This window comes from Syngnathus floridae, chromosome 17 (assembly GCF_059516105.1).
Source record: "Syngnathus floridae isolate MCC-2025c chromosome 17, RoL_Sflo_1.0, whole genome shotgun sequence".
NCBI classification, from domain to species: domain Eukaryota; kingdom Metazoa; phylum Chordata; class Actinopteri; order Syngnathiformes; family Syngnathidae; genus Syngnathus; species Syngnathus floridae.
In genome coordinates, this window is record NC_142429.1 from 126,474 (window position 1) to 145,276 (window position 18,803).

The following is an 18,803-nucleotide window of genomic DNA, read 5'->3' on the forward strand; positions in this document are numbered from 1 at the left end:
TTAAAAAAGTCTGTCTTGTAACCAGTCCTTTTCAAACAAGTAAAGTCTGCCCATTTTGTGCCGTCGATTTTGTGTTAATGCCTAGTATTTATACAAAATCATAATTTAAAGGACTTCATTCCTTCATTCACTTTGGAAATTTGGAATTGCAGCACATCAAATTTTGCCTGGGAAGAAAAGTAGATTAAATAAATTTAATAAGTCTTACTACTTCCCATTAAATAAATTAAATACGTCTTACTTGTTCCCACTCCTTTACAAAAAAGTAGTTTAAAACGAGGTCCCTTCACTCAACCTTTAACCCTATTTATTCACCTTCTAGGCTAAGTGTTAAAGGCTAAGTGTTAAAGGCTAAGTGTTAAAGGCTAAGTGTTAGAGGCTAAGTGCCAGAGGCTAGGCGCCAGAGGCGAGTTTTTGTGGGCTGAAGTTTTAGTGGGGTTAGTTTGAATACAATCCAAAAGAATACAACAGAATACAATACAATAGAATATAATACATAGATTAAATTCAATAGCTCTTACTACTTCCCATTAAATAAATTAAATACGTCTTACTTGTTCCCAATCCTTTTCAAAAAAGTAGTTTAAAACGAGGGCCCTTCACTCAACCTTTAACCTCAACCCCGCACGTCACATTGTGTTGTATCTGTGAATGTTGGTTGTGGCCAAATGATAGTTTTCTTTCATTCGTTTAGGTTCCACGGTGTTTGTTGGCTATGTTTTCCACTGTCAGAAGGATGAAAATACAAAGTACAACGCTTGGACGTGGGCGAAGACGTCACCGGTGAGTCCTTCCTTCCTATTTATTTACCTTCTAGATGCTAGAGGCTAAGTGTTAGAGGCTAAGTGTTAGAGGCTAAGTGTTAAACACAATACGAACAACACAACGATACTGCACTGAACAACACGATACCGCACTGAGAAACACGATACCGCACTGAACAACACGATACCGCACTGAACAACACCATGCCGCACTGAACACCATGCCACACTGAACAACACCATCCCGCACTGAACAACACCATGCCGCACTAAACAACACCATGCCGCACTGAACAACACCATGCCTCACTGAACGACACCATGCCGCACTGAAAGACACCATGCCGCACTGAACGACACCATGCCGCACTGAAAGACACCATCCCGCACTGAACACCATGCCGCACTGAACAACACCATCCTGCACTGAACAACACCATCCCGCACTGAACAACACCATGCCGCACTGAACAACATTATGCCGCACTGAACATTATGCCGCACTGAACAACACCATGCTGCACTGAACAACACCATGCCGCACTGAACAACATTATGCCGCACTGAACAACACCATGCCGCACTGAACAACACCATGCCGCACTGAACAACACCATGCCGCACTGAACAACATTATGCCGCACTGAACAACACCATGCCGCACTGAACAACACCATCCTGCACTGAACAACACCATTCCGCATTGAACACCATGCCGCACTGAACAACACCATCCCGCACTGAACAACACCATCCCGCACTGAACAACACCATGCCGCACTGAACAACATTATGCCGCACTGAACAACATTATGCCGCACTGAACAACACCATGCCGCACTGAACAACACCATGCCGCACTGAACAACACCATGCCGCACTGAACAACATTATAACGCACTGAACAACACCATCCCGCACTGAACAACACCATGCCGCACTAAACAACATTATGCCGCACTGAACAACATTATGCCGAAATGAACAACACCATGCCGCACTGAACAACACCATGCCGCACTGAACAACACCATCCTGCACTGAACAACACCATCCCGCACTGAACAACACCATGCCGCACTGAACAACACCATGCCGCACTGAACAACACCATGCCGCAATGAACAACACCATCCCGCACTGAACAACACCATGCCGCACTGAACAACATTATGGCGCACTGAACAACATTATGCCGCACTGAACAACACCATGCCGCACTGAACAACACCATGCCGCACTGAACAACACCATGCCGCACTGAACAACACCATGCCGCACTGAACAACACCATGCCGCACTGAACAACACCATGCCGCACTGAACAACACCATGCCGCACTGAACAACATTATGCCGCACTGAACAACACCATGCCGCACTGAACAACACCATCCCGCACTGAACAACACCATGCCGCATTGAACAACACCGTGCCGCACTGAACAACACCATCCTGCACTGAACAACACCATCCCGCACTGAACAACACCATCCCGCACTGAACAACACCATGCCGCACTGAACAACACCATGCCGCACTGAACAACATTATGCCGCACTGAACAACATTATGCCGCACTGAACAACACCATGCCGCACTGAACAACACCATGCCGCACTGAACAACACCATGCCGCACTGAACAACACGACGTCGCACTGAACAACACGACGCCGCACAGAACAACACGACGCCGCACAGAATAACACAATACCGCACAGAACAACACAATACCGCACAAACAGTTTTAGATAATATTACGTCGCAGTCATGTGACGCGGACATGACGTCAATAGGCGGAACTCACGGCAAAATTATAATCCGTGGGCGTGGCTTGCAACAGGAAGTAGGAAAGCGGCAGTTCTGGCAAACAAGACACAGCTGTTAGTAACACGATGACTAACAAGGCAAATATTTTTGTTTTCAGCTTGCAACTTGACCGTCTAGAGCGTACAAGGTAATTACAACTGTTTTTTTTTAGCCCTGAAAAGCAAGGGAGTGTGGCGTTTGGGAGGAATGTCGAACTCGGCGTCTGCTTCCAGCCACAGACGCCAAATTTCGACGATTATTTCGACTGGTCAACGGTTGTAAATTATTGCGTTGACTAAAAACTTTATTTAACTCTACTCTTAACTTTGCCGTTTCAGATATGCGGGTATTACACCGCGGAAATGACGTCAATAGGCTGAACTCTCGCCAAAATTCAAATCTGTGGGCGCAATGGCCTTGAGCGAGACACCGGATTATCAACAGAAATATCTTTATTTTCCGCTTGCAAGTGGACCGTCTAGAGCGTACACGGTAAGTACAACTCATTGTGTTTAAAAAGATTTACGTTTGTGTAGTTTGCGTTGCGTTGTATCTGTGAATGTTGGTTGAGGCTAAATGTTAATGTTTAATTTCATTCCTTTAGGTTCCACGGTGTTTGTTGGCTGTATGTTTTCCACTGCAAGAAGAGGCTCGTATCATTGACCAGCAGGAGCTACAATGGTGAGTACCCCTTTCGTCTTCCATTTATGTTAAACACTTCCTATTTCATGTCTAACAGTACTCGATTTAACAAATAACCATAAATAAATACAGTGTGGGCAGTCACGTTAACATATGTGATTATCCTGCCTAATATGTTTATCACAAATATGTCACTAATCACTAATATGTTTATTTGTTTATCACAACACCTTTGGACCTTCAGCAATCGATTATTTACCTTCATCTACATAGAGACAGAACGATGGTGTCTTAAACATCTCATTCATTTCACCAAATAACTTCACGCAGGTGGATAACGGCCGTCTCGGTCACGCTATGTTGCGTGATGCAGTTTTGAAGAACCAAATGCATTTATTCAATGAATAAGTCAAGCTAGTTCTATGTTTATGATGTTGTAAGTTACGGTACCGATTGAAGTTGAGTTCGAAGCCAGTGGAAAACAGCGCTGCGTTTGTGCTCTCCAGGTACAAATGTTGTGATCTCTGACTGACGACCGGGCGAGACTCGAGTAAGAGATGTCCAAACGAGCTCCGGCAGGGCGGGCCAAGGCGGAGCGAACGGACGCCCTTCAGGCCGCCAATGACGAGCTGAGAACCAAACTGATGGACGTCCAGTTAGAACTTCAGCAGGAGAAGAACAAGGTGAAAACCTCAACAGACAGACACTGCCTGCCTCCCTGCCTGCCTCCCTGCCTGCCTCCCTGCCTGCCTCCCTCCCTCCCAGTTTTCCCGATGTAGATTAGACATGCGTGTGCCATGACTGTGTCAGCCTACATCAACAAATGCACCGAGGACGTCAGCACCACTAAGAATATCATCACCCGGGGCAACCAACGACCCTGGATGACTGAGGAGGTACGTCAAACGCTACGAGCGCGGAACTCTGCCTTCAAGTCTGGCGACAAGGAGACACTGAGGACAGCGAGAGCCAACTTGAACCGTGCCATCAGGATAGCGAAGCGAGACCGCAGTCGAAAATTTCAGGATCGTTTCCACGACGTCAAAAACATCAGGAGTATGTGGCAAGGCATACGGGCGATTACAGACTACAACTCACCCTCCCCCCCCCGGTGGGTGTAGTTGATGCTGACTTTCTAAATGGTCTAAATAACTTCTTTGGGAGGTTCGAGGCACTAAACGGCACTCCAGCAGTTAAAACTGTCCCCCATCAGGAAGAGGAGGTACTCTGCCTTGACTCCGCCGATGTGTTGAAGACCCTGAGGAGAGTCAACCCCTGTAAGGCCCCTGGCCCCGACAACATTCCTGGGCGTGTGTTCAGGGAATGTGCAAGTCATCTGGCTGGGGTCATCACAGACATTTTTAACACCTCGCTGGGCCAAGCCACAGTGCCGGCGTGCTTTAAGACTGCCTCCATCATTCCGGTGCCGAAGAAACCTCAAATCACCTCATTTAATGATTACCGGCCTGTTGCACTGACTCCGGTTATGATGAAGTGCTTCGAAAGGCTGCTTAAAGGTCACATCGTTTCCAGACTCCCCCTATTATTTGACCCGTTCCAGTTTGCCGACCGGCAAAACCGCTCCACTCAGGACGCCATCTCCTCCGTTCTTCACCTGAGCCTGGCTCACCTGGAGGAGAAGAACACCCATGTGCGGAGGCTGTTCCTGGACTTCAGCTCAGCGTTTAACACCATCATCCCACAGCATCTGGTAGGAAAATTGGAACACCTGGGCTTCAACACCCCCCTTCGCAACTGGCTGCTAGACTTCCTCACCAACAGACCTCAGTCAGTCCGGGTCGGACAGAACACCTCTGATGTCATCACCCTCAGCACAGGCTCCCTTCAGGGCTGCGTCCTGAGCCCCCTGCTGTGCACCCTGATGACACACGACTGCGTCCTCAGGTTCACCACCAATCACATCGTGAAGTCAGCAGACGACACAACGGTGGTGGGGCTCATCAGAGACAACAACGACCTGGACTACAGAGAGGAGGTGGAGCAGCTGGTGGGCTGGTGCAGAGAAAACAGCCTGATCCTGAATGAGGAGAAGATGAAGGAGATCATCGTCGACTTCAGGAAAAAACAGCCTCATCACGCTCCACTGATCATCAACAGCTCAGCTGTGGAGGTGGTCAGCACCACCAAATTCCTGGGGGTCCACATCACAGAAGACCTCACCTGGACTATGAACACTACGGCACTGGTCAAGAGGGCACAGAAGCGCTTGTACTTCCTGCGGAGGATGAGGAGAGCCCACCTGCCCCCACCCATCATGAGGACGTTCTACAGGAGCACCATAGAGAGCATTCTGACAAGCTGTCTCTCTGTGTGGTGTGGAGGCTGCACCGCCTCCGATTGGAAGAACGTGAGGAGAGTGGTGAGGACAGCAGAGAGGATCATAGGGGCTCCTCTTCCCTCCATTCAGGACATTTCATCTCAGCGCTGCATGTCCCGTGCCCGTAACATCATCAATGACCCATCACACCCCCACCATGGACTGTTCTCCCTGCTGCCCTCTGGGAAGAGGTTTGCAGCATCCGCTGCAGGTCCACCAGGTTCTGCAACAGCTTTTTCCCTGCTGTCATCAGACTGTTGAACACTAGAACTGTTGAGCTCTAAACTGAACTCTGCATCACACATTCACAGAACTGTACTTTATGACACTACGGACCTCTATCTTGCACTATCTCGCACTACCAACTTTACTGAACTTGTATAAACCCTTTAAATAGAAGTTTAATACATGGTTTAGCATTCCTCTGCACACTCTTGAATACTGTTTTGCCTACTTGCACTATTGCATAATTATCACTGCTGCACTTTATACTTATTTTTAATATATATATATATATATATATATATATATATAGTATATATGTATATATATATATTTTCATAGGATATGTTACTTCTATTCAACTGCAATATCACTACTTTGTTGTAAGACGTATGCAACGGAATTTCGTTTTGTATGCACCATGTGCAGACAAGATGACAATAAAGTTTGTCTAAGTCTAAGTCTAGTCATGTCAGGTCAGCTGTCTGGAGAGAGAGAGAAGTCAGGACCTGCGGGCGGAGCACCACCGTGCCACCGCCGCCATGACGGAACTCAAAAGCAAACTCCATGAGGAGAAGCAGAAAGAGTTAGCCATTACCAGGGAGACATTACTGCGGCAGCATGAAATGGAGCTGATGAGAGTGATCAAAATCAAAGATGGAGAGATCCAGCGACTGAATGCCTTGGTCCTCAGCCTGAGGGACGGCTCCATGGACAAGGTGATCCGCTCTATCCGTGTCTGACTATCCGCACGCCACGTCGGGCTTCGATGCGGCCGCTACCGTATTGTGTAGCTTGTCCCCAGTAAGCGTCGCGGCGCTCCGTTGCGGTCTCAACGGCCCGGTGTGGCGCAATGTCTGCTCAGGTGAGGAGGGGGGGCGCTTTGCTGGCGGAGGTGGAGGAGACGCGGCGGTGTCGGGAGACCGAGCGGTGTCGCCTCCACCAGGAGCGCGGAAGAAGCCCTGGCAGCGGCCCAGCAGGCCTGGCAGTCCCGAGCGGCCGAGCTCCGATCGGCTCATCACCAGCATCGGGAGGAGCTGAGCCGAACCAAGAGAGACTGCGAGAGGGAGATCCGCCGACTGGTAGGACTGATCAGATGCGCGGTGCGTGGCTATGTTCCCAATTTCGTTGTATACCTGCAGTGCAATGACACCTAAGGCATTCTATTCTATTCTATTTCACAAGAAGAAAATGTCCGGTTGCTCGCTTCGCTTTTGTCACAGCAAAGGTGTTCTAGTCGATTCCAGAAAAAAATTGGCCGGTTGCTCTCTTTGTTTTTGTCACAATTCTGGCAAATGAGTTTGCCCGCCTGCCTGAGCGCTCCCCGTTTGTACATCCAGACGGATGAGATCAAGCTGAAAGACAGAGCGGTTAGTGTTTTGGATGAAGCCCTGGGGCCGGCCACGTCCACCGCCTTCAGCTGCAGACTCAGGCTGCCGAGCAGCAGATCGCTGCCCTGAGGGATTCCCAAAGGGCGGGCCTAAACTACCCTGGAAGTGGGGTCAACGCCGCTACTAGCAATCCTCTTCATTGCGTAAGCCACCTCATCACACACTTGCAGTACGCATGACTTAGTTCGTTGCTGGAGGAAGGTAGCACAAAAACAGTTTTGAACTTTGAACGAGTGCTTGTGTGTGTGTGTTGCGGGGCGTTTTCAGTCTCAGGAGGATCGGGACACGCGACGGTTTCATCTGAAAATCGCTGAGCTCAGCGCAGTCATCAGGAAACTGGAGGATCGAAACGCCCTGCTTTCTGAAGAGCGCAATGAACTGGTAATTTATTGACGGCACGCTTGAAGGTTTGCGCTACGTTTGATGCGCGCCATCCAGCGAGGCACCCATTGCGCTTGCTTATTAGTTGAGCGGCGCGGCGAGTCGGTTGCCTGGTAGATGTCTTTTATTGGGAGCCAAAGCCACGATTCCGTTCAAACCGATGCAAAAGGAATGGATACGTTCTGGCCCGCGTGTTGTGCGTCTTTCACATCCCGCACTTCATGCTTGCAGCTAAAGCGACTGAGAGAAACAGAAAGCCAGTTTCTGCCACTCCTGTACAAAAACAAACGCCTGAGCAGGAAGAATGAAGAACTCTCGCTGGTGCTGTGTCGCCTTGAAAACAAAGTGCGCTTTGTCACCCAGGAGAACGAGGAGATGGCAAGCTTGGTAAGTCGACGCGGACAACGGCGGCGTGCCAACAGAGTCCACTGCATTTGTGTTCCACAGAGAAGGCCTAGTTCGCTCAATGACCTGGACCGCGGTTGCGGCCAGCAGGACGGTGAAATGGAGTTCCTTCAAGTTGTGGAGCAGCGGCACATCATCGACGACTTGTCCAAGGTCTTCAGGCAGGCGACTCGGTGCACGTACGGCAGCGCCGCGCTCGCTCGCTGTCGCCAGGAAACCTTTTCCGTCCAAAGCTTGGCCGGCGGCCGCCATCCAAAAAATTGGCCCCTTAAATTCCGACCTTTCAAGCAGGAGCATTGTGCGCACGCGTTTGAACACGCTTTAGACTTGTTTTGCCGTTTTCAGCAGCTCAAAGCTCCCGTTTTGTCAGCGCCTTTGCCACTCGCTGTGCGCTGAAAACGACGGACTTGCCCGGCTGCTCAGCCCGTCAACCATGAGCCGCGAGCGCGACGTCATTGTCCGTAGGCAGCTAGTGGCAAAATGCACCCTGTTAGAGTTGCGCTCGCTCCAACTTATTTTGCAAGAACCACACGGGAGACAAGTAAGTTCTTTTGGACACCTGCAGGTGGAGAGTCCATCCGTTGTACGAATGAAGTCTGACTCTCGGCTCCTGCACGAGCATTTTAATTAAGAGAAACAGGGTGGGTGTAAGAGTGGATTGAATAGAGGAAGCCCTTGACCTCTAGTCAAAACATAGCAAGGGGTGTTTTACGACTTTGTGTAGGAAGGGATAAGCGATAGGGATAAATAAGGGATAAATAATATTATTTATTACAGGTCGCAGTCAAAGTCAAAGCAACACAATGATACGATAAAGATAATCTGGAAAACCCTGACACACCCTGTAGTTGTCACTTTTGGAAAAGACGAGCGTCCCTCCAATCATCGCCGGTGACGTGTTTTTCAGGCTCTGGAGACAGGAGCTCATGTCAGAAATGTCATTGTGAGTCGCGTTTGTTTCTGCGCCGGAGCCGTTCGTTCCCTTTGCATCCAAAGAATCTCAAAGGCGGATTATTTGTGTCGACAGGAGAGAGATTTGCTGCTACGATACCGACGTCGAGAATCTCTGAGGAGGAACAAAGCGTGAGGTCCTGCAAGGTGAGTCTGTTTGTTTGCGGCTGCTTGGTGTTGCGCAAGATGAAATGGCCTTTTTCTCGCTATCGTTCCTCTCGTCGATTCATCGTGAGGTGTCGCTTCAGTTTGTTCAGAGAGATGTTTGCTTCCGCGCCCGCAGGTCATCGAAACATTTTACGGCTACGACGAAGACGTGTTGGTGGACTCGGACGGATCGTCCTTGTCTTTTCACACCGACAGAACCCCCGACACGGAACCCGAAGAGGTAGCCCGCCATTTCTGCCAGCGTATTGGCACCAAACATTCCTCTTCAGCCTGGAATCGGACTCGTCTTTGCGTCGCGGGTGCTTTGTCGCCGGTCTGACTGATTCTGGTACTAGTGCTGTGTTGCATTGGTGTGTGCATGAAGAGGCGGAGCTTCGCTACCGCCAGCTGACGCAAGAATATCAAGCGCTGCAACGAGCCTACGCTCTGCTAGCCCAGACCAGCGAAAGGGGACTACGACGCCGAGAAGGAGATCAAGGTGGCGCCCCTTCCCGCAACCCCCGGCCGGGTCGCAGCCTCCCCGTTCTCACCCAGCCTCGGGTGTTCTCTGGTCTGAAAGGAGGAGGAGGAGCCTCCCTCCTCCTCCTTTCAGACCAGAGAAAAGCTGATGGTAGAAATGGGTCACTATCAAAGCAGAGTAGCAGATCTGGAGTCAGCGCTGAAGCAACAAGGACAGGTAAGCTCATCAATGAGCACACCTTTTTCTCAGACAAAATAGCTACATTCTTCAGTCACTCATCCGTCTGGCATTACTGGACCAACCCCCCCCCCCCCCCGAACGTGGCTGGGAAAATGCGGAGAAAAGCAAATGTCATTTTCCAGTCAACCAAAGAATTTGTGGATGAAAATGACACAACATTCCAAAGCTGTCCACGCGTTTGTCTCTTCTAGAATGTCAAGTGGGTGGAGGAGAAGCAGCTGCTGCGTCAGAGCAATCAGCAGTTGGCCGAAAAGGTGACGGAAAGAAAGGCGCTGGGCGGAGTCGCTTGGCGTCACACCTGTCGGGAAGCCCCGCAGATGAGGTCTGACTGTCTTTTCAGGTCAGGCGGATGGAGGCGGAAGAAGCGCGTCTGAAAGAGCACATCCAGGATATCCGAGACCAAAACGAACTGCTTGAGTTCCGCATCCTGGAGCTGGAGGTGGGAAGACTCGCACAAGCGTGTTGAGGCCAGAGATGTGACGGACGGACGGACGGACGGACGGACGGACGGATGCATGCCTCTGCCTTTCAGGAGAGGGAGTGGCGCTCCCCCGTCTTGAAGTTTCTGCAAGTCCGTTTCCCAGACGGCCTCAGCCCTTTGCAGATCTACTGCGAGGCCGAGGGCGTGAGCGTACGTAAGGCGTCCCTCGCAACCCTAACCTTAACCCGAGGTCCCAGAACACCTTACATTGCTCCTTGCGCCTTTCCCCCGGACATCGTCATCAGTGATCTGATGAAGAAGCTGGACATCCTGGGCTATAACGCCGTAAGTGTATGTCGAACTCCTTATGTTCGCACTCCACGAGACTCGGCGGCTCAAATGTGACTTTTGGAAGGCTTTGCGCTGAAAGAAGCTTGTTGACGCTGTGCCTTTGGGCTCTTGCAGAATCTCACCAACGAGGAGCAGGTGGTCGTGATTCACGCCAGGACCCTTCTCACCCTAGCCGAGAAGGTAACGCGCACGTCCACGCACGCTCTCGCATTCTGCTTATGTGACAGCAGCCTTTCCTCAGTGGTTAGAATACATCAAAGTGACCAAGTCAGCACTTCAACAGAAGATGTTGGACATTGAAAGTGAGAAGGTAGACAGACACGCGACATCAGCCAAGGGGAACTCCGGCAATGTGCCCCAACAATTCTGACCTTGAGCTGTGCTAGGATATGTTCTGCAAGCAGAAGGGCTACCTGGATGAAGAGTTGGACTTCAGGAAGTGTTCCATGGACCAGGCTCATAAGGTAAGCCGCCCTCAAATCTCCCGCCGGACCACTGATGGACGAGGATTGCGGCCCAGAGGATCCTGGAGCTGGAGGCCATGTTGTACGAGGCGCTACCGCAGCGGGACTGCCCCGCCACGGACGGCGAAAAAGCCAGCCACGCTGGCGTGAATGACGTGCTGACGGCGGATCAGAGAGAAGAGCTTAGGAGCGCCGTGGACCAATGGAAGCGAGCCCTGATGTGCGAGTTGAGGGAGCGCGACGCTTGCATCCTCCAAGAGAGAATGGATCTGCTGCACAGCGCGCAACAGGTAAGGGCCCAAAGCCAGCCCGGCACTTACTTGCACGCTTACTGGCTTTTGAATGCCACTTTCCATTTGTCCGTCCTAGAGGAACAAAGAGCTGAAAGAATTCATCGAAGCTCAGAAGAGACAAATCAAACAATTGGAGGAGAAGTTTCTGTTTCTCTTTCTATTCTTCTCCTTGGCCTTCATTCTGTGGCCCTAACACCAGCTGGTGAGTGAGCTCCAGCGGCACCGCACTCGACACCTCCGATACACTGCCAGCCGGTCTCAGACGTTGGCAGACGCTCCGATGCCAACGTATACCCCCCGCCACGGTGACAGAGGCACCGCGTCACACCGGCGCTCATCCAATCAGAAGGCAGGAAAAGCAAATTCACATGCAGGGCACTTTTGAACCAGAAGAGAGCGCCACAAAAAACGGTTGTTGCCCCAAACGCGCACTAAAAAGGGTCAGAATAACAAGAGTCCCACTGGCCAGCCGGGGCCACCCGTCCAGCTGTTTCTTCAGGGGGGAAAAAAATTGGAGTCACCGGTGAGTACATTTTGCATTTAGCTCTGCTTTTCTGCTTCTGTCTTCAAGTGTGTGGCATCCTGCGATCAAAGAGTCAGCCAACCCCAAAGCGGTTGACCTCAACGTCCCACCACCATGCCTACCAGAGCAGGTGACGTGATGCTTTGGACATCCTTCCGTCTCAGATGCCCAAAAGTACTCTTTGCCACATCTGCGGCAATACGGTGTCTTTTCAAAGGTGCAAATAAATCCAGCGTGGGCGGAACACGCACGTCTTCGGTTTTTCCCGCTTTGTTTGTGTGACAGCTGTTGTGAAAATTTTATACAAATAAAGTTGTATAGTACAGGTTTGGCCAAGCCGCAACTCCCGAACCGCATGCGGCTCTTTTATGTTCATATCAACATTTGTGTGTGTGTGTGTGGGGGGGGGGTTGTGCGTGTTGGCTTCACTTGAGTTCAATTTGGTATTTTGGTCAAAAGCGCATGTGGTGAAATTCCACAAAGTAGGATGGGCAAACACATTTCTTTAAACTATGAGTGTCAATTGGGCTCTCGAAATGGCAGGGAAAAGATGCACAGCAAAACGAAAATACGTAGATGAACACAGGACGTTTTAATCAGAGTGGGAAAGTTTCTATTTTTTGTTGAACGTGATGGCAAACCATTCTGCCTGATATGTCAGACCTCAGCGCATTTCAAAGATTCAAATCTTCAGCGCCATGCACTTCAGCTCACTCCATGCTAACATTGATCAGGCGTCGAACCCGCATCATCATGCTTAAGAGGTGGCCATGCTAACCAGTGCGCCATTATGTCAACGCATAATAACTAAGTCTACTGGTCAAAACAGCGGTTACTATATGACTACGTCGTGGTCACGTGACGCAGACAAGACGTCAATGGACGTGGGCAGAGTTAACTTGTTTAAAAGGGAGTAGGCAGAAGAAATATTTAATTTATTTAAATCTATTTTGAGTGCACACCATTATGCCAATGCATAACAACTGTAAATCTACTAAACAAAACAGCGGTTGCTATATGACATCTGCCACGTCGTGGTCACGTGACATACGTGACGTCGATGGGCGTAACTTTCGCCGGAATTCAAATCCGCGGGGAGAGTTAACTTGTTTAAAAGAGAGTGGGCAGAAGAATTATTTAATTTATTTAAATCTATTTGGTGTGTGCGCCATTATGTCAATGCATAACAACTGTAAGTCTACTAAACAAAACAGCGGTTGCTATTTGACGTCTGCCACGTCGTGGTCACGTGACGCGGACGTGACGTCGACGCCTACTTTACATCCCACCGATCACAGGACTCCTCGGCTGCATAACCGTGCCCCCTTCCCAACCAATCGGATTTGCTATACGCGAAAACGACGCCAATGGAAAGAGCTTCCGCCCAAATTTAAATCCGTGGGCGTGGCTCGCAGCAGGAAGTAGGAAAATGGCGGCGATGTTGACAAAGACACAGCGGATGGTAACATACGACTAACAAGAGAAATATTTTTATTTTCTGCTTGCAACTGGACCGTCCAGAGCGTACACGGTAAGTACAACTCATCGTTTTTAAAAAGAAGTACTTTTGTTGCCCTGAAAAGCGAGTGAGCGTGGCGTTTGTGGGGGACGTCGAATTTCGACGATTCTTTCTGGTCAACGGTTGTAAATGATTGTGTTGATTAAAAAAGAAAACTTGATGTAACTCTACTTTTAACTGCCGTTTCAGATAGATTTGGAATTGCATCACATCCAATTTTGCCTAGAGCGTACACGGTAAGTAACACTCGTTGTGTTTAAGGAGATTTACGTTTGTAATAGCAGAAGTGTAGCCGCGTTGCGTTGTACGTGTGAATGTTGGTCCGGGCGAAATGTTAATGTTTAATTTCATTCCTTTAGGTTCCACGGTGTTTGTTGGCTGCAAGTTTTCCACTGCAAGAAGAGGCTCATATCATTGACCAGGAGCGAGCTACAATGGTGAGTAGCCATAACATTTATGTTAAACACTTCCTATTTCATGTCTAACAGTACTTGATTTAACAAATAACCATAAATAAATACAGTGTGGGCACTGAAGTTAACATATGTGATTATACTGCCTAATCTGTCACCGAGTAGATTGTTGCAAAGTAATATAAGATCCAAAGTTGTAATTCAGAATAGTTTTCAAAAGAAGGCCATTAGAATTATATACAAGTCTGATTACCCCGAACAAGCTATTAATTAAATCACAAATTCTTCAATTCAAAGATTTGGTAGATTATCAGACAAATAATGTCTAACAGTAATTGATTTAACACATCACGATAAGTAGATTGAGTGTGGGCACTCTCAAGTTAACATATGTGATTATACTGCCTAATCTGTTACAGAGTATGTTGTTGCCAAGTAATGTAGAATAGATCCAAAGTAGTAATCCAGAATAGTTTTGAAGAGGCCATTAGAATGATAAACAAATCTGATTACCTTGAACATAATAACAAGCTAAGTGTTTAATATGTCCTATGAAGTCAAAATTGGGCACCATCATGTGGTGAAATTTGGAATTGCATCACATCCAATTTTGCCTGGGAACAAACAGATTACATAAATCTTAGTTTTGAATAAGCCACTCCTTCTCAAACAAGTAAACTCTGCCCATTTTGCGCAGTAGATGTTCTGTTAATATCTAGTATTTATACAAAGTCATAATTTAAATTGCTTTCAACCTTCATTCATCGGTTCAACCAACATTACTCGCTCTTATTACCAACTTGTATTGATTTAACTAAGCGTTTAATACTTCCTATCAGGTCTCAAATCGAGATTTGGCAAAATACAATTTCAGCAAATCCAATTTTGCCAGGGAACAAAAATAGATTAAATAAACTAAATAAGTCCTCTTCCCATTAAATAAATCAGAAAAGTCTGTCTTGTAACCAGTCCTCTTCAAACAAGTAAAGTCTGCCCATTTTGTGCCGTAGATTTTGTGTCTATGCCTAGTATTTAAACAAAATCATAATTTAAACGACTTCTTTCCTTCATTCACTTTGGAAATTTGGAATTGCAGCAAATCGAATTTTGGCAGGGAACAAAAATAGATCAATTAAACTAAATAAGTCTTCTTCCCATTAAATAAATTAAAAAAGTCTGTCTTGTAACCAGTCCTTTTCAAACAAGTAAAGTCTGCCCATTTTGTGCCGTCGATTTTGTGTTAATGCCTAGTATTTATACAAAATCATAATTTAAAGGACTTCATTCCTTCATTCACTTTGGAAATTTGGAATTGCAGCACATCAAATTTTGCCTGGGAAGAAAAGTAGATTAAATAAATTTAATAAGTCTTACTACTTCCCATTAAATAAATTAAATACGTCTTACTTGTTCCCACTCCTTTTCAAAACAGTAGTTTAAAACGAGGGCCCTTCACTCAATCTTTAACCTCAACCCCGCACGTTGTGTTGTATCTGTGAATGTTGGTTGTGGCCAAATGATAGTTTTCTTTCATTCGTTTAGGTTCCAAGAAAACTTGATGTAACTCTACTTTTAACTGCCGTTTCAGATAAGCGGGTATTACGTCGCAGTCAAATGCCGCGGATATGACGTAATTGCCCGAACCTCCGCCAAAATTCAAATCTGTTGGCGCGATGGCCGTGAGCCACTGAGCAGCGACGATTATCAACAGAAATATCTTTATTTTCTGCTTGCAACTGGACCGTCTAGAGCGTACACGGTAAGTAACACTCATTGTGTTTAAGGAGATTTACGTTTGTAATAGCAGAAGTGTAGCGGCGTTGCGTTGTACGTGTGAAAATTGGTCGAGGCGAAATGTTAATGTTTAATTTCATTCCTTTAGGTTCCACGGTGTTTGTTGGCTGCAAGTTTTCCACTGCAAGAAGAGGCTTGTATCATTGACCAGGAGCGAGCTACAATGGTGAGTAGCCATAACATTTATGTTAAACACTTCCTATTTCATGTCTAACAGTACTTGATTTAACAAATAACCATAAATAAATACAGTGTGGGCACTGAAGTTAACATATGTGATTATACTGCCTAATCTGTCACGGAGTAGATTGTTGCAAAGTAATATAAGATCCAAAGTTGTAATTCAGAATAGTTTTCAAAAGAAGGCCATTAGAATTATATACAAGTCTGATTACCCTGAACAAGCTATTAATTAAATCACAAATTCTTCAATTCAAAGATTTGGTAGATTATCAGACAAATAATGTCTAACAGTAATTGATTTAACACATCACGATAAGTAGATTGAGTGTGGGCACTCTCAAGTTAACATATGTGATTATACTGCCTAATCTGTTACAGAGTATGTTGTTGCCAAGTAATGTAGAATAGATCCAAAGTAGTAATCCAGAATAGTTTTGAAGAGGCCATTAGAATGATAAACAAATCTGATTACCTTGAACATAATAACAAGCTAAGTGTTTAATATGTCCTATGAAGTCAAAATTGGGCACCATCATGTGGTGAAATTTGGAATTGCATCACATCCAATTTTGCCTGGGAACAAACAGATTACATAAATCTTAGTTTTGAATAAGCCACTCCTTCTCAAACAAGTAAACTCTGCCCATTTTGCGCAGTAGATGTTCTGTTAATATCTAGTATTTATACAAAGTCATAATTTAAATTGCTTTCAACCTTCATTCATCGGTTCAACCAACATTACTCGCTCTTATTACCAACTTGTATTGATTTAACTAAGCGTTTAATACTTCCTATCAGGTCTCAAATCGAGATTTGGCAAAATACAATTTCAGCAAATCCAATTTTGCCAGGGAACAAAAATAGATTAAATAAACTAAATAAGTCCTCTTCCCATTAAATAAATCAGAAAAGTCTGTCTTGTAACCAGTCCTCTTCAAACAAGTAAAGTCTGCCCATTTTGTGCCGTAGATTTTGTGTCTATGCCTAGTATTTAAACAAAATCATAATTTAAACGACTTCTTTCCTTCATTCACTTTGGAAATTTGGAATTGCAGCAAATCGAATTTTGGCAGGGAACAAAAATAGATCAATTAAACTAAATAAGTCTTCTTCCCATTAAATAAATTAAAAAAGTCTGTCTTGTAACCAGTCCTTTTCAAACAAGTAAAGTCTGCCCATTTTGTGCCGTCGATTTTGTGTTAATGCCTAGTATTTATACAAAATCATAATTTAAAGGACTTCATTCCTTCATTCACTTTGGAAATTTGGAATTGCAGCACATCAAATTTTGCCTGGGAAGAAAAGTAGATTAAATAAATTTAATAAGTCTTACTACTTCCCATTAAATAAATTAAATACGTCTTACTTGTTCCCACTCCTTTTCAAAACAGTAGTTTAAAACGAGGGCCCTTCACTCAATCTTTAACCCCAACCCCGCACGTTGTGTTGTATCTGTGAATGTTGGTTGTGGCCAAATGATAGTTTTCTTTCATTCGTTTAGGTTCCAAGAAAACTTGATGTAACTCTACTTTTAACTGCCGTTTCAGATAAGCGGGTATTACGTCGCAGTCATGTGCCGTGGATATGACGTAATTGCCTGAACCTCCGCCAAAATTCAAATCTGTTGGCGCGATGGCCGTGAGCCACTGAGCAGCGACGATTATCAACAGAAATATCTTTATTTTCTGCTTGCAACTGGACCGTCTAGAGCGTACACGGTAAGTAACACTCATTGTGTTTAAGGAGATTTACGTTTGTAATAGCAGAAGTGTAGCCGCGTTGCGTTGTACGTGTGAAAATTGGTCGAGGCGAAATGTTAATGTTTAATTTCATTCCTTTAGGTTCCACGGTGTTTGTTGGCTGCAAGTTTTCCACTGCAAGAAGAGGCTCGTATCATTGACCAGGAGCGAGCTACAATGGTGAGTAGCCATAACATTTATGTTAAACACTTCCTATTTCATGTCTAACAGTACTTGATTTAACAAATAACCATAAATAAATACAGTGTGGGCACTGAAGTTAACATATGTGATTATACTGCCTAATCTGTCACGGAGTAGATTGTTGCAAAGTAATATAAGATCCAAAGTTGTAATTCAGAATAGTTTTCAAAAGAAGGCCATTAGAATTATATACAAGTCTGATTACCCTTAACATAACAACAAGCTATTAATTAAATCACAAATTCTTCAATTCAAAGATTTGGTAGATTATCAGACAAATAATGTCTAACAGTAATTGATTTAACACATCACGATAAGTAGATTGAGTGTGGGCACTCTCAAGTTAACAGATATGATTATACTGCCTAATCTGTTACAGAGTATGTTGTTGCCAAGTAATGTAGAATAGATCCAAAGTAGTAATCCAGAATAGTTTTGAAGAGGCCATTAGAATAATAAACAAATCTGATTACCTTGAACATAATAACAAGCTAAGTGTTTAATATGTCCTATGAAGTCAAAATTGGGCACCATCATGTGGTGAAATTTGGAATTGCATCACATCCAATTTTGCCTGGGAACAAACAGATTAAATAAATCTTAGTTTTGAATAAGCCACTCCTTCTCAAACAAGTAAACTCTGCCCATTTCGCGCAGTAGATGTTCTGTTAATATCTAGTATTTATACAAAGTCATAATTTAAATTGCTTTCAACCTTCATTCATCGGTTCAACCAACATTACTCGCTCTTATTACCAACTTGTATTGATTTAACTAAGCGTTTAATACTTCCTATCAGGTCTCAAGGCAAGATTTGGCAAAATACAATTTCAGCAAATCCAATTTTGCCAGGGAACAAAAATAGATTAAATAAACTAAATAAGTCTTCTTCCCATTAAATAAATCAGAAAAGTCTGTCTTGTAACCAGTCCTCTTCAAACAAGTAAAGTCTGCCCATTTTGTGCCGTAGATTTTGTGTCTATGCCTAGTATTTAAACAAAATCATAATTTAAACGACTTCTTTCCTTCATTCACTTTGGAAATTTGGAATTGCAGCAAATCGAATTTTGCCAGGGAACAAAAATAGATCAATTAAACTAAATAAGTCTTCTTCCCATTAAATAAA

General features: G+C 45.7%; 1 long non-coding RNA gene across 1 annotated transcript; it reads left to right on the forward strand.

Moving 5' to 3' along the window:
- Positions 1–8,683: 8,683 nt before the first annotated feature.
- LOC148383085 (uncharacterized) lies at positions 8,684–9,311 on the forward strand. The gene is made up of 3 exons (XR_015853214.1): positions 8,684–8,897; positions 8,982–9,052; positions 9,189–9,311. It is a non-coding gene; the product is annotated as an uncharacterized LOC148383085 (long non-coding RNA).
- The last annotated feature ends 9,492 nt before the right edge of the window (positions 9,312–18,803 follow it).